General features: G+C 44.0%; 1 protein-coding gene and 1 long non-coding RNA gene across 3 annotated transcripts in view; one reads left to right on the top strand and one right to left on the bottom strand.

The window, feature by feature from the left end:
• RHOJ (ras homolog family member J) overlaps nucleotides 1-26,639 on the top strand; it is a 62,113-nt gene that overhangs the window by 5,688 nt on the left and 29,786 nt on the right. The gene's annotated exons all lie outside the window — the stretch shown is intronic.
• On the bottom strand, nucleotides 15,066-26,158 carry LOC135416343 (uncharacterized). Of its 2 annotated transcripts, none has more exons than XR_010431551.1 (4): nucleotides 25,811-26,158; nucleotides 23,870-24,022; nucleotides 18,886-18,954; nucleotides 15,066-16,105 (listed from the first exon to the last, which is right to left on the bottom strand). It is a non-coding gene; the product is annotated as an uncharacterized LOC135416343 (long non-coding RNA). The 2 variants fall into 2 exon arrangements; XR_010431552.1 differs by lacking the exon at nucleotides 15,066-16,105 and adding an exon at nucleotides 16,544-17,894.

The raw sequence follows: 26,639 nt of genomic DNA, 5'->3' as shown, positions 1-26,639 counted from the left end.
TCTTTAGTGATGATTCAATGTAATCTGTCTGACTTTGCACTGAAGCGGGCTGGAGCACTCACCAGTTTCACAGAGGAGTGATCCCAACCTTGCTGGCCAGACAAGCCAAGTAAGAAGGGAGAGTCTCCTGCTCTGGCATTTTTATTAGCATAGGGGCAGTACTACTACTGTTGCCCAGAGCTGCCAGCTTGTACCTGTGCAAATCCATAAATCTATTATATTTTGTCTATATGCCAGAGCACTGACTCAAATCCCTGTTCCTTGTGTCCTCCCACGAAAGGGAGGAGTTGGAAGTGGGCTATCACTCATCATGGGGCTGCTCATGGCTAGTTGCTCTGTGTCCTGGGGCAGGCAGGAGCACCCAAGGGAGGAAGGCCCAGCACCAAGCAGTTTTGCCTTGCAGCCTCTCCCCATGGGGCAGGAACCACCAGCCAAGAAACCAGATGGGAGCCATAACATCCCAAATTTCTCCAGCTACAGGCATGAGAGCACATCTGTCCATGCTTTTGATGTGATAGTCACTTTTAACTGATTGCTATTGCACATTGGTTTCAACCCATCTCTGCTTGCCATGGTGTGTAAGTGATGATTTAAACCCTATACAATCCCTTTTTTTTTGCCCCTCTTGAATCTTCATTAGACAGGAAGGGACTGCCCAAGGAGATTTGCAATTTCTGCACGAGTGCTGGCATGGGAGTCTTCACACTACCACATTCTTGAGACAGTTGTCTCCTATAAACAGTCTTGGTAGCACATTAGAGAAACCCTTCATGTAATGTTTGGGGTCATTAAACTGAAATATCTATAAATAGCGCTGAAAGAGAGCTGTGATGTTTCTTTGCATGGATGTTTGCTGTGGTTTGGTTTTTTTCCTTTTAATGTTCATCCAGTTTTGATGGTACAGATTTGAACTATATCACTGAGACAAGAAAGCACTGACTCTCTGCCAATTTTCCTGGTATCATCCAGAATAAAACAAGGATCTCAATAAAACATTCGAGGTACAATACAACAGAAACCCACCAGTGCAATTCCAAGGTTTTCATGGCTGAATTTTTTGAAGATGAATTTTACAGAACCACTTATTCTTAGCCCCTCCACAGAAGGTTTGATTCTGAGTCCTGAGTCACACAAGTCAGAGGTGATCTAGTGATCCTAAGGCTTTTTCACATCCAGGAAGCCTGGACAGTCCTTATACCAAAAAGGTGCCTTTTTCCTTAATCACCACTGTTAGTCCCCTTTCAAATGAGACAGGCACCACATACACCCCCAAGCATCTTAGGGCCCTGTTCTTCTGAAGGTGTTTTGCAGCGTGCAAAGACTCGAGATAACTATCGCTCCTATCTCTTCCTCACACACATCCCTGTATTGTCCTGCGGGTGCACAATCCACTTGAAACCCATGGAGACAGAGGTGTGTGCATGCTTTGGGATCCTATTTCTCAGGGCAGATGGTTTCTGCAGCAGTGCTCTGAGTGCTGTGGTGACAAAGTCCCCGTTGTCCCCTGTCTCCCTCCGGCTGTGAGTGGAGACGAGCCTGCAGCACCTGAGCTGCTTCCTACCTTTGCCTCTGTCATACAGCTTCTCTTAGTGCTGCTGCCATTCCTGGTTTGATTTTATTTTGGCTTTATGCTACAAAGAGGCTCAAAAGAGCTCTGCACCAATCCTTTCCCCACCCAGGACTCCACTGACAGCCCAGAAGCTGCAGCAGCCCAATGCAGAGAACTGATTTCTTCAGCCAGTATCAGTCAGTGGGTGCCCTTGGGCATCAAACACAGCAGGGGACAAACACTGCACCATGAATGACATTTGCAGTTTGAAAACTAGATGTAGAAAGTAAGCAAACTACAGCACACATCAGGAAGGACAGTGCCAGGAATTAGAGGAGTAGATGAAGCAGCCATGTTACTTTTATCCAGACTTATCCAGCCTAAATTCCACCTAAGCCCCTCTGTCTACTCTTTTGTATTAGCTATGTGGTGTCTGAAGGGCAAGGGGAATCACAAAGAACACTGAAAGAGGAGTTAGACCATTTGAATGTGTATTGGTGGTTTGGGTGTAGAATGATGGGATTTTTCTTAAGGTCAGGCACAGGCCTGAGGGAATGGGTTGGAAAGATGGAAAAGTGAAAAGGCTTAAAAAGAAATATTTCTTTGCGTGGTATGTGATTAACCCAAGGACTTATCGCTTTATGGAAGTTCCTGAGGACAAAATTTTAACAAGGTTTGCAAAAAAAGGAGGTTGGATCAGATATCAGGGAGATTGAGTGCTATCACAGGCTAATGAAAAAGCCTTCTGCAAGAAGTGAGCTGACACCATCTTCTGTTAAGAGTCCGGGACAAGACCTACATTTGGTCTGATGAATGGCAAATCATCTTAAAGCTGCTCACCGCTGTGTCAGAGAGGAAGACATTAGGCTGTGGATTTGGCACCCTTGTGCTCAGACCTATGGAAAGGGACTTTTTGGAGTGATTCTTCTGGTATATGGATGGGCAGATTTTGAAATTTTGCTTATGCATCAATGGACTGCGACAAAGAGAAATGGAGGGATTTGTCTGGATCACAAAAAGGGTTAGCAGTGGTAGCAATGAGAAAATAACCCTTTTTTTCTCCACTGCTCCAAGTTAGTCAGTCCTAGTCTTTTCCTCCCCTTCTCGTCAGTGTAACTTTGCAGGAGGTGACATCAACTGAGAAAACCAAAACTGGAACTGTTGCCTCTGGCCCTTGAGGGACAATCTCTACAGCTTGAACTATATCACATCCACTGTCTTAAAATCAATAATTGACTCAGTATATGTGTCCAGCCACCCACACAAGGGGGCAAAGCCGCTTACAGGTAGTGCCAGACCAGGTGCACGTTGGCAGCCAGGCAGATGGTTTCCAACAGAAGATGTTCCACGTGCGAGAAAGAAAAAACAAACTTAGCAAAGAAATCCAAGCAACCCAAATTCCTAGGAATGTAAAAACTTCATTTCTGCAGGATGTGGCAGAAAGGGTTTAGTTACTGATTAAGTCAATGCAAAACACCTCCACTAAAACTACTTTCTCATATTCTGTTCTCTTGATACACCTTGATACCTTGACATCTGTATTAGTGATACATATCATTTCTACTGTGCATCATTGTGTGTATTTTGCCCTGCAGGCAGTGCCAGTCATACATTCTAACTTTCCAGTTGTTATGGCCAGGCCTAATGACATCATGGAAATGGCAAGGGATGAGGAAGAGCAAACATATTTCCTTCAATTGTTCTGTTCGGATAAAGTCATTAAACAGTAATGACATCTCTTGTCAAATCATTATTTATCTTTGCAATGAAAAAAATCCAAATTATTATATTTCTCATCTGCTTTTAGGAGTCACCACTCATCAGTATCCTGTCAGTTATATTTTTCTTTACCTGAAGTTATGGGCCTTCCAGCTACGTCAGGGAATATGTTACTAAAGAATGGAAGTGTTATGAATTTTCACCCCATGTTTTATGCCAAGAGGTACTGAGTGAATGAATTCTAAACTAGATTATTGAACTAGTATTCATCTCCTTTTTTCCCCCAAATAATAACAGTGAAAATTAATTTTGAAGTAATGCCTAATAAGTAAAAGCTTAGGAAAAAAAAAAGTTGATTCACCTTATTTAATATCAACCATTAATTGCATTTGAAGTCAGAAGTCTCTCAGCCAAGACAAGCTGTGTTACCAGAAGCCTTGGCTGAATCTGGGGACTAGACTTTATGTGCAACCTGTACATGTGCTAAAATGCTCAAGTTTCATTCGTCAGCCAATGGCTTTCCCGTGTACCCAGGTGGACAGGAAAGCTCTCCCAGATCTGAGAATGAACCATTTCACCTCACTGCAATCCCAAGCACCATCCCTCTTGTCTTAGCAGTGAGGATACAGCCAGGTGAGGAGCATGAGGGAGGACCCAGGGATACAGCCCAGCTGTGTGGCTGCTACCACCTTTGGATTCAGATTGGATCTCTTTTGGAAACAGATGCAGATCTCATTACACAGCGATGGCTTCTCCTGAGCATTTGTTGTGTAGCAGACATACTCACAGATTTAGGAACAAGAGCAAAGCCCTCTTCTTAAACAGCTATCACTGTGGGCATGGGAGGTCCTATGGCAGAGTAGGGAAGATGGCTTGGAAGGGTCCTGGGGGACACAGTACCATCTTTAGGCACTCGGGAGTTGGTGTCCCCTAGTCTCCATCGCTAAGGTGGTACATTTGGGATCCCTAGGAAAGGGAGGTCATGAAAGGCCATGAGAGCTTGTTATTTCAGCTAACACAGATCCCCAGATTCAGTGTGTGTCCAGTGCACCAGCAAATCCAGCACTGGGGTTGCCCCAGGGTTGCCTTTTAACTCAGGAGCTGGCACAGCAATGAATCCATAAATACAAAATGCGCCAACCAGCCTCAGGGGAAAAAAAGGCTGGAAAAAACTTTCACTGACAGGAGAAGCACTGGGAAAAAGAGAAAACTCCCAAAGGAAGAAGATCGACAACTGTAAAAATATTCCCAAGCACAGTGGCACAGGAGGCATAGTCAGGAGGGTGATGGTTTGGGGCAGGAGGGGAAGAGCAGCACAGCGCTGTACCAGCATCCTCACTCCTGGTTTAGGACAGTGTGCAAGAGTCTCATGGAAATAGTAGTCCCAGGGATGAGCACAGGAGCCAGCATTTAGGCATCTGAAAGAGTTAAAAAGGACTGTGCAGAGGGGCTGGACAGAAAGGTCCTGCCACAGTGCAGGAGGATGCCTGAGATGACTCACTAAAACTACTTTCCAACCCCTGCAAACAGAGGCCACGTCTCCTATTAAAGACTCTCTGGCACAGACTCCAGCTATAACTTTGAAGTAATGGTATTAACATATCTGCTCATGCTAGGCTTTCTGCATACTTTAAGGAAAAGAACAGCTTCAGCAATGAGTGGGAAAACATACATGTTTAAACATAACATTAATTTTTATCCCCTGGGAGATGGGGCAAAAAGAGCATCTATTTACAATAGTACTCTGCTTTGCTGAGAACAGACTTTAAGGACAATCCCATAAGGTTGGAAAATGTGTTTTAAGTTCACAAGCTGTCTCATACTCTGGTTCCAGAGTGGGCAGCTATCCAGCTGCTGTGTCCTCCCAGGCCGTACCCTCTCCATCTAGGACATGCTTGGTTTCCGAGCAATCCCCCCAGCTCCATTTCAGAACTGGTTAACTTACTTCAGCATGTTTTCCTCCGATAACTGGGTGTGTAGTCTACATCTTGGCTAATTTTGGGAGCCCTGTTGCTTGAGAGCCTGTCCACAAGCAGCCGAAATGCTTGATTTTTCATTTAAAGGGTGAGGCATTTCCACCAGAGAATCTCAGCTCCAGAACAAACTCACACTGAAAACACCTCCTGAGACCACCTATTTTATGCTATATATACCAAGAAATGGCCTGTGGAAGTAATGCCCAGGAATTCATGTTGTCCATTCCAGCTTGGACGAGAGCACTGCTAGACAGGTTGGGTTGTAATATGCTGCTTCCCAAGTGGATCCACATGGGCACACAAACACCACTGAGGGTTCGTGGTGTATCTGCAAATACCTCTAGAGAGGTGTTTGGAAGCTGCATCTTTATTTTTGTTTAGTTATAGCTGCACATAAACCTTTTCAGCTATACCAAAACCACAAAGGATGCTACAGAGTTGCTTGGGATTTCTTTCTAGTTTAATCCCATTTTTGCTCACTGAAAACTTGCCATTAAGAATTTCAGCAAAAGCATGAACAACATCTAGGAAGGCATTTGGATGTTATTATTTAAGCTCTTAGAAAGGCCTTTTACCTCCACAGTGCAGCTTTCCTTTGTTCTGTGTAGCCAGGAATGTAACCAGTAAATTGCAAAAATGAAGAACAATTCCCTTCATCCCATTACCTTCTAGTTACTGCTCAGAATATTTTAAGCCTGTTCCAGGAACACAAGGTTGCAACATCTCTCATTAAAAAAATATATGTGAAGTACAGCTTTAAGAAAGTAATTTTCCAGGAATATCATCCATGAAAACAGGATCAAACTCGACACTGAAAAAGGAGTTCATATTCCAAAAAATATTCAGCTAATCTGCCAAAAAACAGGCATTACAGAAGAAGTCCAAATTAGCTGAGCCAGTTTGTAATATCATTAATACAGAGAATTTCCCTTGCCACACATAGAAATAGTCTCTGATGGACTGTGCCACTGGAAGATCTGCTAGGCATTTACCTAAACCATTCAGTTTGGTTCAAATCCAGAGGGGTGAGGTTGCTGTGGTTCTTGTTATTTTAATATTTCAGAGTGTTAAGTGCATTTTCTCCCTCTAGTCTCCCTCCTGGGAAACTGCTAAAATGGTGAAATAATTCATTCTTCCATTATTTGAATCATATTGCCCAATTTATTTCTTTTCCTGTAAAGAGCTCCTTGTAGCAATACCATAAGTCCCTCCTGATGCTTCCAAGGAAGGAAGAAGCAACAGGGAGTGTGAATACAAGATGAAGTCCCAAATCTGAAGTAATTTTTGACAAAGATCTGTGCCAAGATAATGGTGGAACAGCAATAACTTGTGTTGTCCCCATATGGTGCTCCAAACTGGGTTTCTCTCCCCCTGACTTCTATTTAAATGCATGAACATGAGAGGTTGGAAAAAAAGTAATAATACAAGTCTTAAAACAATTTTGCAAGGAAAATAGTATTTTGAGACTACACCCAACAGGGTGGAAACTCCTGAGGACACAAAGCTTGTCCCTGACTGAATGCATTCACGGTATGTCTTTGTGAGGTGCATGAGACAATTCATACAAAGATCACCCAACTAGGGAGCACCTTGTACCTTTTATCACATTAAGTCTTTCCGGGTCCTGATCTCCTTTCTACAGCTCCCTCCAGCTTTCAGAATAAACAGCCACATTTCCTTTTTTTGGTATTTATTTTCCACGTCGCTTTTTTTTCCCTCAATGAACAGGGTGTTTCCACCTGAAATGCTGAAGAAAAAAAAAAAAAAAAAAGACAGTTTGTCTTTCCAAAGCTTGCCTGGGTACAGCATGGGACATGGAGCTGGCCAGAACTAGACAGGGGTCCTGCAGAGCCACCTCTGAGCAAGCTGGATCCAAAACCCAACCCCAGACATTGCACTCATAGCAGCTGCCCCACAAGCACTGAGTGATAATTGTTACCGTGTGTCCCCTCTGATTCCTCAAGTGCTGCCGAGCCAGCGAGGGCTGCAGCTGACCAGGGCATGGGAGCAGATGTTCCTGCCTTCTGACAGATGTCAGCTCTGCTCATGGAAAATGCCATCTGAGATGAGTGAGAACCAGCAAGCAGCCAGACATGGCTTTGCAGGAGGGTAGTGGGACCACCCCGCAGTGACCACTCTCCATTCCAGAGACCATCCGGCAGCCACCCCTTTCCTGGCAAACCCCTGCCACAGCATTCCACAAAAAACATTATCTCAGCATTGCTGCTTGTGCGTAAACTAGAGAAGGTCAAACGAGCCAAGGAGCTGCATGAGAACCAAAAAATACCCAAGTAAATAGGAGAGAAGGACTGGAGGACTGTGGTAAAGAAATGTACATCCTTACAGGATGGAGGGGAAAGGTATGTTTAAGAGGGGACAGTCCAGAAACAGTCTATAAATCATAAACCAAATTACTTGTAGCAAATATGTTTTGGGGAATATGACTCATAATTTTGAACTTTTAGGGTTAGCAAAAGTTCTGGCCGGAGCATTTTTGATGAACTGTCCCACCAAGAGAAAATGCTGATTCATGAAAGTTGACACATTTTTTAAATACTTGAAAGGACAAATTCTTGAGGTCCAGGGCCCTCTGGTTATTTCTGACAGTGCAGCAAAAAAGACACAAATTGAAAACATAATATCTGAAGGTTTTGTTTTCATTCCATTGTAAAATGAAAACAAATTGTAAAACCTCAGAAGTTGTCGGAAAGCTGAATTATCATCCCCCTGGCCAGTTCTAGTTGGTTGCTGTTATTATCCATTTTACAGTTACTGTATTGCAGTCATTACTATCCAAGGGCAGGCTTACTCCCACTTCCTGTAAATGAAATGTTTGCGCAGCAAAGACAAAAAATTCCAAGGACAGTGCTTCAAATAGCGTGAGCTCAGGTGTGGTTTTGGGCTCTCTCAATACAAAGAGCTGGGAGAGGTTGGCAATCCTCTCAAGCCTTGGCAAACCTGATGGCAGAGCCAGGCAAGCGCTTAGGAGAAAGGAAAACAGTCTTTGAACTGAGTGTCACTCATTATGGTTTTACCCTCTCTGGTACAGTCAGAGGAGTTTTTTCTCCTCTTCTCCTTTGACAACTTTTGTCATCACATTACTGTCCAATAAATTCACATTTCTAACTTATAAGACCACATAGGTTTGATTCCCAGAAGAAGGAAGTTAGCCCAAGCACTCTCAAAAGTTTGCAAAGTACATCTTCCCCCTGCCAGACACCATCTCGCTCCAGTGAGTGGTCCCCAAAGTTAGGGAAGGTGGAACAAGGACTTCACCTCTGATGCCCAGTGGACATGGAGGGAGGTGTTTGTGACCACATTCTGGTAATGCTGCTTGTAGATTATGGAGGAAATATACAGTAAAGGACCTGATTGGGAGTTTATGCCATATTCAGTTAGGAAGTACACCATCGTGGGTAGGGGAATTGGTTTGTTTAAAAAACAGTTTAAACTTGAAATTCAACCTATATTCCAGTTTCTGTCGGATCTCTTTCAGGATCCCTCCTGTAGAGCTGCATTTCTGTTATCTGTCACATTAACAAACCAAGACACTGCCATTTGATAGGAGGGATTCATTCCATAAGCCTGGAGCTAAAAAGGTCTGTCCTTCCCGGGAGCTTCTCAAGGGAGGGCTCAAAATCCTGTCTCTCATATGAATTACATCTGACCTAAGGAAGTTCATTTGGGGTGTCTGAGGACCACTGAATTTCAGATTTCATATATGGACCACCCTTTTGAATGTGTTCCTGCTGTGGGCTGTCAGGCAAGAAATAAAACAGAGACATCAGAAATAATGAGAAGGCACTACCGACGGAGCCTAATGGATTTTCTTCCTTAGAAGAGCTGGAAGCACAACCTGAAAGAGACTGGTTTCCTTTCCCAGTGAGCACGGTGGGTGTGGGTACCTAAAATTAGATGTAGTCTCTATTAGTTGTAAATATTTATGCCTGTTGCCATAATACATGGCTTTTAGTCTGACGGTCTTCAGAATGAGGAAATCGTGGTAAATACATTTTGATATTGAAAAAGGAAGAAATAATAGAATTTTAGACAGTCCTTTTCAAGGTTAGCTATGCTCACACAAACCGTTGGGTTCATCTGGTTTTTGGAAGGCTCACAGAGCTGGGGCCAAACAAATCTAAGTCAGGAAACCCTTGAAGTGAAGGAATGTGTGACATACAATAAAAGGCCAACAAGTAGATGAATAAAATAAGGGGGGAAAGCAGGCAATTTCCTTAATGCATTTCTGTGCAAAATTCTAAGATCCCAAGAAATCAGAATGCAGATATTTATGACACACAATAGATAATTTCTCAAGCAGGAAATATCAATTTTCCGCTTATATATTTGCAGGACATGCAGGGAAATGTCCATATATTAATAATTGCATGATTTATTTTTGTAAAAGAATTAGATGACAAAGCAACCATATGTTTGGGGATTTTTTCCCCAAATTCCTTTCTTTTCTATATTAATTTATACAAGCAATTGGAGAAGTACCTATAGTTTCCATTTTAGCAAATTTTCCTCAAAATCATTTCACAGATGCCTTTTGCTAAGCAAAGCCAACACCTCCAATGTCTCTCACCATTTCACAGATGCAACCCCTGTTAATTACAGGGGCTCATAAATGAGCTTTATTTCTCTCCATGTTTTGTAATAGTATGTACAGAAGAAAAAGAGGTTGGTCAGTAGGGAAATACAGATACCACATCTCCAGTACTGGGAAATCTCTCATATACCTGCTCAGAGAAAGGCAACTCCACCAAAATCGTGGTAAGGGCCAGAGTTCACCAGCAACAATAGGAGAGAACAGTAACAGGAACCAGAAAGTCCGGACAGATCAGGCAAAATAAACACCAGCTTCAAAAAATGTGCAAAGCCCAGAAGGAAACTGGACTTTGGCATTCGCCCTGTACAATGGAGCTGTTCCCAGGGTAGAAAAATATGCAGTTGGCTGGAAAAGTTTTCTCTCTTGCCTGGGCACCTCAGGCCATGGCCAGATGTGAGAGGATGAAAAACACATCTTTCCACCTCTTAATCAAAACTAGGTCAGGGGTTTTGAAGCCACCTTGTAGAGCTGAGACCCCACTCAAATTCAGTTTGAAAACGAACATTTTGGCTTCCTTGGAAAATCCTCTCCCCTCATTTTGACTCCCAAGAGGTTCAAATCCTCTCATGCAGCTTCCTGAGCTGCTGAACGTTCCCAGTTCCTCCATGGCCAACAGTTGGGCCACAGACATCAGGGTCTTCCCTGCAGGATGGCAACAAGTCCGTCCCTCAGCACCCACCCTTTAGTTTATAGAATGGCTCATTTGGGTGACCATTAAACCTTTGCCTAGGGAAACACAAGTGCTAAGGAGGAGTATCAGTATCAGAGACTCTTAGTGGCTGTAGAAGAGGATGTCAGATATATCACAATTTTTGCAATCATCCAGTTGGAGGGAAGGCCACAAATTCCCTTAGCTCAGCAAAAATCTGTGGTAACTGGGAGATGATCACTGACATGGCGAGTGCAATGGATACACTCCAGATGTCTCTTCGACATCTGCTGGGATTTATATCCACCCATTGACACATGGGAAACCTCAGTTCTGAAAAAAAAAAAGAAAAAAAAGAGAGATCTGTGCGCTGAGTTTATAGTAAGGTAGCCAAGACTAGAACTTCTAGCGGTTTGTTTGTCATCTTGCTATTTCTAGAAATACCTCCCTCTGCCCTCTTGGACACCAGAGTATGTGTTTCCCAGACCTGTAGCTGTCTTAAAAGAAAACAGATCATCTCCTAGGAAGAAGTAAGCTTAGGGAGATCAATATGTCTGAAGGAACAGGGGTGGGAAAAACTCCAAAGAAAAATGTTTAAGAAGGAAAGAAAAAACACTCTGTGGTTTCCCATCATCCACATACCCTAAGGTAAGGAAGGAGCGTTTTCCAAGGGAGGAAACATAGTCATACATGGCAGCAGAGGCTAAAGGATATGGCCCTGAGTTCAAAAGAATACAACCCAGACAATACTCTTTCACTTTGTAATTACAAAGTGAACAGTAAGCTTATGATGATGAAATTATTCATAGGATCGAATTAACTTGTCCCCGGTGTCTTCCTGTCATTACAAGAAGACATACTTTTTCCATAACTCATCCTCAGGTTACTTTAGCACTGGCTTTCTGGATACCAATGCATCATTGACCAGGTAGATATAACCTGTCTGACTCCAGCCATCTGTTTGTTAAATAACAAAGAGTCTGCTCAGACACCCTAAGCTGCCTTATGAACATAGCAGCAACAATTTAGCATTTTAGCTGAAGGGAGTGAGTTTGAGGAGTTATATAGGCATGCATTTCCTGACATTTTTCTCATCCTAATTTCTCCAGAGGGTCCCAGTAGTGGTCAATCCATGTGTTTTCCAAAATCTGCTCCCAAACTCAAAGTCCAAAGATCCTGCATGTGGAAAGGAATGTTGCTGTTCTGAAAGGGCAGAGATTTTTGAGAAGCCCCTTTGTTCTGAAATCCTCTTAAAACAAATCCAAACCAGTTTCTTAGTGGTCCTCAGTGGCACGCTTTAAACAAGATTTAAATCTCATATCTTTGCCATTTGCTCACTGCTTTCCCCACTGAAATGGCACCAGCTGGCCATTATTATTTCACACACTGGAGGGTTCAAATGTTCATCAGCTCTCCAATTCTGGGAGCTCTCATTACAAAGAGCAATAGAAGTTTCTGGGCTGTTTGGTCAAAAAACACACTTCATATATAAGCACAGCATAATAATGCATATGCTGCCCAACGTTAAACAATTCACTGCATGCTATTGAATGCTTAAAAATAAAATGAACCACTGTTATTTTAGATTATCTTGATCATTAAAGCCCTGCAGGCAGCAGGCATCACAGCAGTTAATAGTAACAGAATTTAACATCAAGGAGTAGGATATATTAAGTAAACATTAAGTTCAACCCATAAACAGTCCCTAGTATAAGCACAGCAATACATGAGGGCTCACAGGTTTTATATAAAAGCAGGTTTGTGTCAATACTCACATTTTGTTTGGAGGGAAACACTGGCTTGGGAGGATCACACAGCTGCAGGGCAGGAATCACGGCCAAATCATCTGTGTCACGGACCAAAGCCTTACCCACAACCCACCCCGCCTGCCCTCGTGTGTGCTCAAAAGTTTCTTCTGCCCTTATATTTCACCTGGAAGAGTTCAAGGTTTAATCCCTGTTTCCCTTGATAAAACAGTTCCCAGTCAGCCATCACATTGTGATTTTTGTTTTGGCGTCTGTTTGTAGACACGGAATGGAATCCATTCTACTGAAGGAAACATGCCTGTTTTTATGTTTGAGATAGGGATTTCACCCTCTGCGCAAAAGCCTTTCCAGCTGGGCAGCCAGGCTTTCTCTTTACTCCCCTTCAGGTTGTTTCTCCCGGCCTTGCTGAGTCCATTCCCACACGAGTGGACTGTGGACCACAGCAAGTTCCCGTGCTTTCTGCCACTAAGGGCCACCTTCCATATCTGCCAGCGAGACTCCATTCAGCCCCCATGCAGGTGTAAGCCTGTGTTTGCCCCCGTGCATGGGAAGGAAAGTCCTTCCCCTATGTATGTTTACAGTCATCTGGGCTTAAACACTCATTAAAGATAAGTACACACTTGCGTGTTTTGCTGAAACAACCCCAGAATGAGGAAAGTCGGAATTACGCAATATGGAAAGAATACTCTCCATTTATTAAGCGTGTCTTGACAGTACATTAAAAAAAAATTCTGGAGCTTTCTTCTTGGCCAAATATTTCTCCCACTTCATACCATAGGTATGCTCCAGTTGTGCTGGGAGCAGAATGGCAATATTATGACTCACTTCATATTGTAGGCAGGAAGTACCGTATTTTGTTCCAGAAAGAAATAGATCGTAGGCATAAGATTTAAAAGGCAGCTTTTTGTAAACTCCACTCTGGTATATTCTGGAGCACATTTTGATCGGTTGCACCATCCAGTCCCTCTCCAGCTACAGCCCTGGCTGTGCTTATTTTTAAATTTATAACTGTGCTGGGAATATGGCATGTCCAAATTAACTTACGGCGGCGAGTGCGGGAGTTAAATGAATTTTTTGTGTTTCTTTCCAGAGCAACTCTCATGGCAGTAATTGCTGCCACACACTTTTGCCATCAATTCAATGTTGTGTCTGTGCTGAAGCACTCAGGCACGGATGAAATTATGCTGTTCCTGTGTCTCTTAAGGGCCTATTAAAGTGATCCAAATCTTTTGGTTTGCCAGCCTATGGGAAGTGGGAATGATCATCCTCCCGCTTTGGTTTTGCATTAATTATACATGGTTGGCCAGCCAAGACTACCAGTGGCTGAAGGTTTAGATATAAGTTTTCTTTGGTAGGGTGGAAGTGAAAAGCAATTTAATTCCTGGTGTTGAACAGATGAGGCAAATTCCCTATACTGTTTAGTACCAGCACGTTTCATTTGTAACAATCCAGCACTGTCCCCTCTGCATAGGGTCGGGCACCAGCCAGCGCCACTGGCCCCTGCAGACTCAAACTGAAAACTTCAGGAGAGCACGTGCAATTCCTAAAAAGCATGCACTCTGGTAGAAACAAACCCTGGGAAACAATACCCTGACTCACAGCCCCTCTCACTAGGACTGGAGCATTTTTAAATGCAACTGCTTTGTCTCAGACCTGAAGGTACGTAGACCGTTGATGATGTTTACTCCAGAAGTGCCCTGAGCACTAACTGTGTTTTTCACTTTTGAAAAGCAAAGGCCACGTGTCAGGGCTTTGTGAGCCACACCAGCCAGCCACGCATTCTAGGGCTTGCCTGTTAAAGGGTACCATCAGTACACCTGTCTGGAACACACAGAAATCACGTAAAATGTTGGAGGTTCCTTTATATACAAGCCCAGCAGGCAAAAATTATGATTCCCTTCTGTGATTCGGATTTTATACCCACGGTTTGTGTTTAACCAGCAAAGCCCTTGACCACCCTCTGCATACCTCGGTGGCTTTTCACATCGAAGAACCCAGGGCAGATGGAGCAGCACTGGGAGCCTTCAGTCTGCCTGGTCTTGGCTTCAGGCCAGAAATCCTTCCATCCTCTGAGACCAACTCAGCCCCTCATAAGCCCCGAGCTTTACTGGGATCAGCTGCACCTGATGCTTTTGGTTCAGGGCCGCATTCCTCGAGGGAACCTTGAATCCCTCCAAGGATCCACTCCAAGCAGGCTTTTTTTCTTCCTCTTAGGAAGCCAACAGTGCAGGATACCGGAGACTTCCTTCAGATGATATCCATGCAGATGAAGCCTTAAAACTGTTGGTTGTGTAGAAACAGAGCCAGACAGAGGCATTTTGCTTCGGGTGGCAGCATCCTCCAGAAACCACCTTCCCCATCAACACAGCAACCCACAAACCTCTGGGAAAGCCCCCAGCTCCCATGGCTGCCAGCTGGGGCTGTGCAGGGCAGCAGAGTTGTCGTGGGAAGGACACTACAGAGTTAAAAAGACACACTATTAGGGTGTAAACACATGTCCTGTAAGAACAGGTTGGAATTATTTCTCTCTATATCAAGTCAGTCTTACAAAGAATGCTCTTGAAATGGAAAATACCCAAAAGGTCACAAAAATAATGGAAGGTTTAGAAAATAAGATCTAGAGGAAAAAAATTTCAGCGTTGCAGACATCAAAGCCAGGGACTGTGTGGAAAAATAATACAGAGCAGCAAGGTAACAGTCCAGAGGGACTAGGGAGGAATAGAGAATAGGAAGCTCAGAGCAGAAGGGAACCTCTTTTTTTATTGGAGTTAAATGACCGCCCAACAGTCCAAAATTTAGAATATAGGTTTCTTTACAAAAATTCGTAGTGTAACCTGTGAGCCAGTTGTAAAACCAAATAAACTGCCTGGTGAAATTCCTGTGTCACAGTCATTGCAAGTCCAGAGCAAGACTGGGAGAGGAATGAATGTTCCTTCACGTGGCCAAACAACACGTCTTCACCTCCCAAAGCCTGTTTTTGTCCTGTTTATCTGGTAGAATAAAAATCTACAATAATATCCAAAAAAAGCCATTTTGCTCTCAACATACTGTGATGGTTGGAGACTGCACAGGCACAGTAAAACAATCTTCACAGCATCCTTCCATCCTGAATTCAGTGAAAGTCTCAAGGAGAAGGGCATGTCTGTGATATCCCATTTACTGTTGTTATAGCCTCTGGTTTTAAGTTTTAAACCTTACAACAGTGCAATAATGAGCTTTCCATTTCTTTGCTGACGTGGTTGATGCCTGCAGGTTATTGAGTTTAAAAGCCAAAACATACAGACATAGAAAATTTGCTGCAGGGTTGAAAAAATACATAACCTGTTGGAAGGGTGGGATCAAATTAGCCTTTGTTCTCCCAAATTTCACATAAACAAGCATGCTGATATATCTCCCAGTACAAGGCAAGCAAAATCAAGAGTGCCTGTTTGAATTGGAATATTACTAGTCCACGGTGGGTGGCAGGAACATATGTGCAAGTTATAAGGCTTGAAATTTGGGACCTTGCTCCATAAAATGCCCACGTGGATCAGATGAGAGGTTGCCACTCATTGAATGAAATGCTGGGGACCAGGTCAGATCCTGACAGCCTGAGCCACCCAAGGCAGGATTTGCCTGTCCTGGGACTACAGTGGCATACACAGTCAGTGTGTGCATCAGAAATTGGTGTAGAGATACTTTAGTCTTCAGCAGTATTATTTGCCAGTGAATGGTTCTCAACAATTATGCAGCAACAACTTGTAGAGACTGATGCAAAATAAAACCACAACAATGGTGTAAAACAAGTAATTTCCAAATCCTGCAGTAGATAATACTTTATGATCCATGAAGTAGCTGTAATGAAAAAAAAATTAAAAAGAGTGAGAGCAGATTAAAGTTTTTTTTCTTTTTAAATTGTGATAATTATCCATATCACTACAATAAAACCATATAATTATACATTGAGACACATATTGTGTCTTTGTAAGACTTCTAGTGTCATTTCTCAGTCATTCAAAGCAGCTGTTAGATGATGCTGGGAAACAATCCACATTGTCTGCTGTATTGCCTGCCTCCTCCCTCTCTGCTTTTGTGTTTTCTTCCTCTCTCCTCCTCCTCCTCCTCCTCCTCCTCCCAGTGAATTTCAGAGCTATAAAATATCACTGACAGCCTCAAACTGTGGAAACAGGGAGCAATTCCACCAGAGTCAAAGGGGGAATCTCTTCAAACAGCAAGAGAGTCTCACAGTCAGAGAAGGGGTCAAAGCCAGCTCATGGCAAGTGACCTGGGGACTAAGTCCAGTCATGGCAGTGGGCACAGGAAAGAGCTGCTAAGTGCTGGTGAGGAGAGTGCTGTAAACCTGCAAAGTCCATCTGAAAGTCTTTCATATGTGTGTGTGACTGCATGTGTGTTTGTAAACACATGCCTATAAAAAACCCATTAATTTTAGAACACTAATTATTGGTGCAAATGAGTCCCCTAAGGACATTAACAAAGTACAAGGATAACCAGATCTATAGTAGAGCCTGTGGCAGACTCTGTTTTCCTTATTTAGGAGGAAATACAGCATACCTTTGTGAGATGTTATAAATGTGCAAAGTATTAGAGCCTGAATTACCTGTCAACACGTCTGGGATATATCTGTCATTTACCTTTTTCCTGCCATCTGCCATTTCCTATTTCCAATGGCTTGCCCTGAACTGACAATATGCAGTCAGGAGGCTTCCTGGGACCCTATTTCTACCCTATCCCTTCTCATGGATAATGCCTGTAGTTATCTTCAAGCCTCACATAATTCTCTGCAGAGAACTATATTGTGTGAGCTGAGAGCTTCCTGCTAAAGGTTACTAGTCAAAGGAAGAAGGACAAAAGGTAATAATTAAATCTGAAGAGAAAGGGAAGAGAGAGAGAAGGACAAGTAAACTACAACAACTTCCACCCCTTCACATAAAATTATGTGCAAACCTTCTCCTCTGTGAAAAACAATTTATACCTAAATATGTATGGCCAGATGGGTATGGTAACTCAGTGCTGCTTGAGTCACAGAATCATTGGAAAAAATATTATTAAAGCAGGCCCTTCCCAAGATATGCAAGGACTGGTTTCTGATTTTGGTAGTTGTTTTAAATGATGTTATGTTTTGCTTGATAATAGAGAATCAAAAGCACGGTTTCCAGAACAGCACTGACCTCTTAGCCAAAATAATGGAAAATTTTCAAAAAACACCAGGAGAGCACAGAAAAGCTTATCACAATGCTTTTGCTGTCATCACTCACTCTGTTTTCACGGGGACAGCTGAGGGCTGTTCCACTGGAGGTGGAATTTCAATTAAGGACTTAACATTTTAGTAAGTAGAGACTGTAAGAACAAACTTGTGGAAGCAGAACAGCCATACTAACCGTATTTATGGATTTGCATTTAGGCTGTGCCTGGAAAGGACAATGCAGTCTCTTTCATTTAATATGGAGGGCTGGGTACAACGGAGCCATTCTCCTAAGTATGTTGTATACAGTGGAGGCATTGGCTGGTTTTCATGTTGTGCAGAGTTCAGCCTTGCTACTCTCAGCTGATGGCATCCCCGTTGTGTTCCAGATGCTGCACACACACATCTGTGTGCAGCCAATGGTCCAGAGTCACCTCTTTCCTGAAGTGAAAATGAGTCTTCAGTTTCTGCAGAACTTAATACTTCTGAAAGCTTCTTCCTGAAGTGTTTTGTTTTTCCTTTCCCCTCCTTACTTAGGCAATATATGTGAGATGAACAACATCTCTCTGAAGCCAGGAGAGTATCCCAGCCAACAAGGTCAGCTGCAATCATCCTTATCCGTCGTTACGTGCAGCTCGTGAGCTCGCCTTCAGAGCAAGGGCAAGTTCTGCCAGGGTGATCTAAGAGTTCATAGTGCCCTAAACTTTGGCTGTCACTTGTTGTTGGATCACAGCAGTCATGTGCCATTTGAGAGGTGATAGAGGCACAGAAGGGGCATCAGCCCACATCAGGCTGGTGCCTAGTGAATGTGAAGCTCCTATGATTTATTAATGGGACAGAAGTCCAAATGACCATTTTCTTCTCGTTTGGCTGATCTCTAACACCAATTTAAACCATCTGACAAGGCTCATGGTTTTTCTTTTTCATGTTCAAAGTAACATCTCTTAAGCCTTTTGGGCCAGTTATCCTAAAGAAGGATCCCCAGACCAGAGCACAGTGGAGTACAGAGAGGGTGAACACAAGAACCCACTCTGCCCAGTGGGTTCTTTTAAAGGTGACAGTTAACCTTCATTCCCAGGCTGTTATTACCCTTCTGGTTGCATATGTTTTGAATTAGAGTTGGTGTCAAATTCAGATTAGGAAGAGGGTCTAAAAAGCCAGTTCCTGATTTCAATACCATGAACGTGACTTTTCCATTGACTCACTGGGATTCAACCCAAAAGAGACATCAGAAACGCTGAAACATCAAAGAACAGAAAACATAACCAAAGAAATAGTGCTCAGGCATCTACACAAAAGTCGCTATGGCAGGAGAAGACTCTTGAGTGGGCTGAATAATACTAAGTTTGGTAGCAAAGCTGATGGAATTTCTCTACGTTTTTAAACTTACACAGCAATAGAAAAAAGAAACTCAGCCTTAGAATGTACTTACCAGATTGTCTCACTATTTGCTGTCATGTAAGATTTTCAAGTCTCATGTTGAAGCATGACCTTGGGAAGCCTGGATGGGAGGAGATCTTTTAGGAACAGACACCTCTTGAGAGCACAGCTCCCATGTGTATCACTGACAGACAGACAAACAGCCTCCTTGAAAGGACAAACTTCTACGGCATTTTCTAGCAGCAGAGTCTTTAAGAAAGACAGAAGTGATGTGTTCTCACTTAAAATTCACTGTCACAAATTTTACAGCAACTGTGTTCACTCAGTTCTCACTACTGCTGTGAAAAAAATTCGGCTGTACACACACAGCCCGGATCCTAATACCTGAAACTGAGTATTCAACTAGAATTTTAGTGCCTGCTCATTTGTCATCAAAAAGAGTTAAGTGAAAATCAAGATTCACCTAAACATAATCTTGTTTTTAGGCAATTCAGTTGATTTTGCATTCTCCAGGAATCACTGCATATGCAACATGCCCATGCAAACCCCATGGATCTCTCTATTTCCATGCAGAGCTAATCTAATCTTTCACCTGAGTGGTGTCTACTTCGTTGAAGATAAGGGATTTACCTGAACAGCTGTGGGAAAAATTCAGGCCCTCATGATTGGTAATAAAGTAAGACTTAACAGGATAGAATAATGTAAATGTTTAGGGAGAAAAAATGGAAAATCAGAAAGATTTGGGCAATGCTTCTTAAATAATAGAGTGACTTTAGAGTTTCAAAAGAGCCTGTATTTCACTTATGATGTACAGTTCCTAGTGAGAACTAGGTGGCTTTATGCTCTTCGGTCATTCGTCTGCCTTTCAAACCCCGTTGCTAAGACCTTGTCCAGCAAAAAACTCAAGGCCAATAGCTCACCTAAAAACATGTGTCCTCTCCCAGCAGCCAGAGAGGCTCTGCAGGAACACACACATCTGCCCACACACATCCAACTGCAAGATTAGGGCCAAAGTTTTTATCAGTGGAACCTCACCAGGAATTTTTCTAGATCTGTTTGCGCAAATGTCAGCACTGGCTTCTAAGCTTTTCCTCAGTCTGACAGCAAGTGACGTTTAAAGGGACAAAAGATCTTTTCACACACAGAGCAACACAGCCAGTCACGCAACTGTGAAGTCTGTAGCGTAACCACACGAGTCCAGAGACACAAGCACCATATCCACTTGGATAAGTGCTATCATCTCTTCAGGCTTCTGCATGGAAAGCACGTGCCTGTCAGATACATTTCCCTGTCTCTTAACTCTCCTGTCAGCACAACTGTCAAATGTTTTCAAGTCCACACGTGTAATAACCTTCCTAAGAATAATTTTAAAGTTTATGCCCATGGAAGCAGTTTGGTGGTGAGGTGGATGTGGGCAGCACTCATAACCTGTGCTACAGGAGGAAGAAAAAGTCATACATCTTCCATCCAGGGCCAAAAGATGTTCTTCCTTCCTCCTGAGGCATGGATGAAAGATATGATAGAATAATAGAATGATTTGGGTGGAAACAGAACTTAAATATCATCTCGTTCCAACTTCCTCACCATAGGCAGGGACACCTTCCACTAGACCAGATTACTCAGAGACACATTCAGCCTAGCCTTGAACACTTCCAGGGATGGAGCATCCCCCACTGCTCTGGGCTATATTGCACTAGCCACAGCCCTCAACAGAACTGACTAAAACCAGGCTTCCTTTTTTTCTCCCTATAATTTTATTCAATTCAATGTTTTCCAAAGAAACACCTAAAGCTCCTCTTTTAGACAAAAGTAATCAGTTTCAACTTTCAAATACAACACTCCCTTTTAGAGACTTTAAAAGCAAATTTTTTAGGAAATAGCCATTCTCTTAAAAACACACATTATAAAAAGCCAGCATAAGACACAAAGAAATATTATATTTTTTTCAGCATTCGTCGCTGAGTTAGTTTTGGCACTTGGGGCACCTTGTTGGTCAGAGGGATGAACTTTTTAATCCCTTCCAACCCAAATCATTCTATGATTCTATGATTCAATGATCCTATGACTTCAGAAGATACATTACTTGAAGTGGACTGCATCAGACCAAGCCATGAGCACACTGACCACCTCCCTGCTTTCCTCTCCCCGTTGTACACAGCGCAGCTGGGGAAGCCCCGCCGTTATTCAGAGCACTTCAACCATGAGCTGTAGGGACAAACAGCAAATCTGACTCATTGTTGATGTGCCTCCACTACCGAGTGTGCCTAATGAGATGATATTTTATGGGTATTTCCTTAGCACTGTAATATGAGTCCTACAGATCCCCGTGTTGGAAATTAGCCCACTGTTGCCTAAACATGAATGTTGGTGCTGCAAGCCAGCACAGAGCAGCAGTGGTTGGAATAGTCTGGGGTTCTGTGGGGTGACCATGCAGCACGTGAATAAGTGTGTCAGGGCAGAGCTTTGCTCCATGTCAGTGTGCATGGGGAGGATGTGATGCGTGAGCAGAGCCCATCTCTGTTTCCATCTGCTCCCTCCGGTCCCGCTGCCGCACTGACTCAGAGGCAGGAAGTCTCTCCCCCAGTGGGGAGGGGTGTAAGCCAGGGGAGCATGAACCACCAGGGCAAGATTAATGCCAGTGATGACCCTGCAGGGAATTTGAAAGGGGGAAATGAGACACCAGCATTTGAGGAGGAACCTTCTCAGAAGGGATTTATCAGGCCTTTCCTGGTAATGTTTTGAACCGGGAATAAACCCAGTGGAAGTGTGTCCCCCTCCTCCTTTGTACCCAGATGGTAAGATCTGTCCTTTAGAGCAAGGACCCCAGTGGTGGGATCAGGGTCAGCCACTTTCCCTGACTGAAAGAAAGATGATCTGCAAGTCACAATGCAGCAAAATTCTTAGGAAAAAAATGCCACCGACTCAGGGAAACAATTGGCCTCTGGCCCTGGGCTGCCTTCACACAGGCATATCACAGCTCCTCTCTGTGCAGCTGCTTTGGATTCCCAGCAAGCACCAGCCATGGCCAGGGGCCAACAGCAAAGTTCAAGAATTAAATGATGCTTTTGACTCTTCATTGACCCATGGAGCTGGATGATTTTCTAATAACCAGATTAGAGGTGGGTTGCCTTTGTACATGAGGCAGGGAGAAAGACACCACAGTGGGAGTTTCTTGAAAACTGTGTGTGGAAACCAGGACCAGAATATCTAACCAGCCTGTCCAGGCACAGAGGGGAGCAGCAGGCTCCTGCTCTTCAGGCAGAATTGCTGCATAAATCTTTAGGATGGCAAAGGTATTTCAGTATCTCAGGCAAGGTGTTGTTCCTTCCCGGTGGCACAGGCAACACCACCTTGCAGATGTCTCCCTGCATGTGGACTAGAGACAGATTTAAAAACAGCCAGAAAAGACAGAAGTATGGCAAGCTGAAAGGGAAATTACTCAGGAATATACACCAAGCAGCAGTGCTTGCCATCTGAGCCTCAGCAGAGAAGTGTACCAGCTTGCATCAGACCAGAATCATCACTGACTGTGCAGTTAAATTGCCAAAAATAGCTCTGTGCACCTCAGACAGGGAGACAGCTCCATCCATCCCATTCCCATGCCAGGCTTCTGCCTCACATACCTCTGTCACAGAGCAGTGGCTCTGTTGGGTTCAGGCAGAGGGATTTCCACCACTGCTGCTGATTCACACTTCTTGTGCTGGTTTTAAAAGCGATGCCATGTGGTGCAGTTACACCAACTGGCAGGGGGAAATCCTGCAATGTAAGAAAGCTGTAATCCTGCCTGTGCTCTCTCTTCTCCATTCTCCTTCAAATCCTGGTTCTGGTTTAAAAAGGATCTCTAATCCTTACATATTTCAACAGTCACTAAGCCAGTTACAGTACATGGCTACCACTGTCTTCAATCTAATTTGTCTCCAAGGATGAAACAAGACAGGAAGTCACTCCCAGTTTTCTGTCTCCAAATGGTCACTTTCCAGGAAGATCAGGAAGTCTTTAAATCTTGACATATTTATATTCACTGAAAGAGCTGCTCTTTTACTCTGGCGTCTCTCTAAGAAGCATAGCAAACTGAAAGGGTGGTCAGGCACTGAAATAGGCTGCCCAGGGAAGTGTTGCAGTCACCATTATTAGAAGTGTTCAAAAGATATGTGGATGTGGCACTTAGGGACATGGGTTAGTGGCAACATGGCAGTGATAGGTTAACAGTTGGACTCAAGGATTTTAGTGGCTTTTTCCAACCTTATTTGTTCTATGATTCTGTGAAATTCAGCCCTGTCACTGTGGTATAAAAGTGTGTTCAAAGCTGGAGAAAACCTTCTTCTCCATGGATATTTTCAGTCTTATAGAATAAAGTAGATGTAGCTCCCAGATATTACAGCTTACTTTTTTGCTATGATGATAAAAGCTTTCAGAAGAAACAACAGACAAAGTGACTGTATACCAGAGGGGAAAGAAATGAACAGCAAGTTCAGTTTGCATGGTAGGAGAGGGCAGCAATTGCAGACCATCTATTGCAGCACAGGTTTGGTATAAGCAGGAGATCAAATTGTTAGAAACAGGAGCTATGAGCATATGGGGAAAAAAAATAAAAATAGCTGAAACCACAGTTGTTCAAACAAATGGGCTAATTGCAGCCTTGGTTACACACACGTGCAGGTGCAGACTGATCTCAGCCAGCATCTGTGGAAAATGCCACTTGGCAAAGGAGCACATCACACGAAAGCAAACGCTGTGCGTGCACAGAGCTTGCTGCTGGCAAACTGCACTGGGAGAGGGTCCTCTGCAGTCTCCACTGCATCACAGAGTCCTTGGAAGGGCTATGTAAAGTGTCCATAATCCATCAGCACTGGGTCAGTTCAGGTAGAGGCAGGGCTGTTTCCCTTACCTGCAGAGTGGCTCCGGATGATGGAGAGCCCTGGTGGGGGGCTGCTGTGAGAGCTGGCACAGGGGCATCACTGCAGGGAGTTGGGGGGCTGTAAGGCTGAGAGCTGAGACTGGAATAAACACACCACACCAAGCAGCACTTTCCTCACCTTCTGCTCCCAGTTCCCATGTAGTCAAGATTGCACAGCTCTTCCCTTGCCTCTGCTCCCTGCTTGGTTGTGTAACATCTACAGCCAGCATGTAGACACCCTTTTATACATGGGTTTTGTCCTCCTTCTTTGATGTAGGAGCTCTGGATAGCCCTGGGATCAAAGAAAAAGACAGACAGATAAAGTGCACTAGGTGAAAGCAACTGAGTTTATTCTACCTTCTGCATTTTACTTATACCTTGCCTCCTTGTGAGGAGAAATGCTGGGTGGAACAAGAGCAGAAGAACACAGGCAGAAGGAAAATAGAAAAGGTGTTTTGCTCAGAGCACGAAAAATATTAGCAATTTAAACAAAAATTGTTCTTTTTGTTATTCTTTAGCAGTGTCTTCTGGCTTTTGGACACAGCTGTGTGGTCCACTCTTGCTTCCTGTTCCCTTCCACTTTGTTTCACCGCAAGCCATAACTGAGCACACAATGTGGTCACTAACTGAAATGAGTTTCCCAGTGCATCAGAGCACTACCAGGCAGCTGGGCAGACAGATTTACACATCCCAGATGTACAGGGTGCTGCCTTCACATCATGTGGGCAGCGTCAGAGAGGGTTTAAAACCAGCAGCAACCTCCCCCTTGAATTTCTCTCCCGATGCAGCTTTCCTTATATGGATGGGTTAGAAAGCAGCCAAAGAGATATCCTTAATGATTCTGGCCTGTGTCAGCAGCAAAGACCTCCAAAGTCCAGTTTGGTGTTGATAGATGAGAGCCCTGGCCCCTCTATAACCCATGCAACTCTGAGTTCCCATCCCTGGAGCTCTGCTAAACCAGTGCTCAACCCTAGAGCTTTCTCGCACCACTGGCATGAGTCAGAGGGTGCAGCACAAAATGCCTAAACCCACCCAAGAATCACAGAATCATAGAATGGTTTGGATTGGATGTGACCTTAAAGATGACCTGGTTTTGACCCCCCTGCCATGGGGGCAGCAATTTCCACTAGACCAGGTTGCTCAAAGCCCCATCCAGCCTGGCCTTGAACACTTCCAGTGATGGGCCACCCAAAACTTCTCTGGGCAGCCTGTTCCAGTGCCCCACCACCCTAAGAATATCACAGCTTGCTTTACCTGCCTTGTTTTTACCTGTTTTTATCATGAGAATATTTAGGGTCAGGTAATATGTGTTCATTCACTGCTGTAGGGAAATGATGACATGCATCTGCACATGCTCAGCCACAGGCCAGTCTGGTTTGCTGTCATTCCAATAACCCCTGGTTTGTCACTGGGCTTGTTTTAAAATGATGCAGACTATTTTTTTCACTCCATTTTTGGAGTGAAAGCAGGGAGTTGAGAGTTTCTCAGTCTTTTATAAATCTGTTGCTATGAGAATGCACAAAAATGCTCCAAATCCTTTTAAATGAGAGAAAAAAAATCATACAATTTGACTTTTCTCCCAGCAGAAGAGTTCATTTCAGCTAGCTCAGAGGCATCTGAGTTAATATCTATTTCACTTAATCTGGCAGCCTGATTTCTTTGAAGATGCACTTTCTGAATGGATTTCTGTGTGCTTGTCAGACATGTTGTTTTGACAGGGCAGAAACTGGGAGAAAACATTATCTGATGAGTTCAGCTCTGGACAAAGTCAGCACGAGACCCTGAGGTGTCTTTTAATACAAGCATCAGCACTGTTTCACTAAAAACCAATGGAAAATTACAGAATGCCTGAAAACTCAGCAACATCCCAGTCACTGCAGAGAAACAAGCCCTGCCAGACAGCTGCAGCCGAGGTGAGCCCTTGCCCAGCTGATGTTCAACATCAATTCCCAGCAGCAGCGATGTTTCACCACGCTAATCATGTTGTCAGGGAAATCAGTTCAAATAAAATATTGCAGGGACTCCTGCTTTCCTAAAGTACACTTGGGTAATGCACCCTGCTCCCTGCTGCCCCATGCACCTGCAAGAGCAAAAGTGTCCACAAAATGAGCAGACATGGCACCTCACCCTACGGTTTAGTGTGTGGTGGTATTGGTCAAAGGATGGACTTGGAGCCTTAATGATTCTATGATTCCATGATTCTGTGACCCGAGGCTGTCCCACAGGGATGGGCAGGATGCAATGTCCAGAATCTGAGGCCACACCTTGAGTGCTGTGCCCAGTTCTGGGCCCCTCAACTCAGGAAAGACACTGAGGTGCTGGAGAGGGTCCAAAGAAGGGCCACAAAGCTGGGGTAGGATCTGGAGCACAAGTCCCATGAGGAGAGGCTGGGGGAGCTGGGGTTATTCAGCCTGGAGAAGAGGAGGCTCAGGGGAGACCTTACTGCTCTCTACAACTGCCTGAAAGGAGGGTGTAGCCAGGTGGGGGTCGGTCTCTTGTCCCCGGCAACAAGTGACAGGACAAGAGGACATAGTCTTAAGCTGTGCCAGCAGAGGTTTAGGTTGGACATCAGGAGGAATTTCTTCACAGAAATGGTAATTAGGCATTAGAACAGGCTGCTCAGGGGTGGGGTGGAGTCACCGTCCCTGGAGGTGTCGAAGGAAAGGCTGGACGTGGCACTTACAGTGTTGGGCCACAGGTTGGACTCGATGATCTCAGAGGTCTTTTCCAACCTATTTGATTCTGTGATCCTGTGATCACCCAGCAGGATGTGCAGCCTGCAACAATGGTCAAACCCAGTCACTGTGTTGAGATGAAGCCACAGACTAAGGCTCAGGCTTTTTCACTCCATCTGCCCGGCACGGCCCTGAAGAGCCACATCCCCTCTGTGCACCTTGTCTCCCTTGCCG

This window comes from Pseudopipra pipra, chromosome 6 (genome assembly GCF_036250125.1).
Source record: "Pseudopipra pipra isolate bDixPip1 chromosome 6, bDixPip1.hap1, whole genome shotgun sequence".
Taxonomy (NCBI): Eukaryota; Metazoa; Chordata; class Aves; order Passeriformes; family Pipridae; genus Pseudopipra; species Pseudopipra pipra.
The sequence above is the reverse complement of the archived record's forward strand: the minus strand, read 5'-3'. Positions and strand labels throughout refer to the sequence as shown.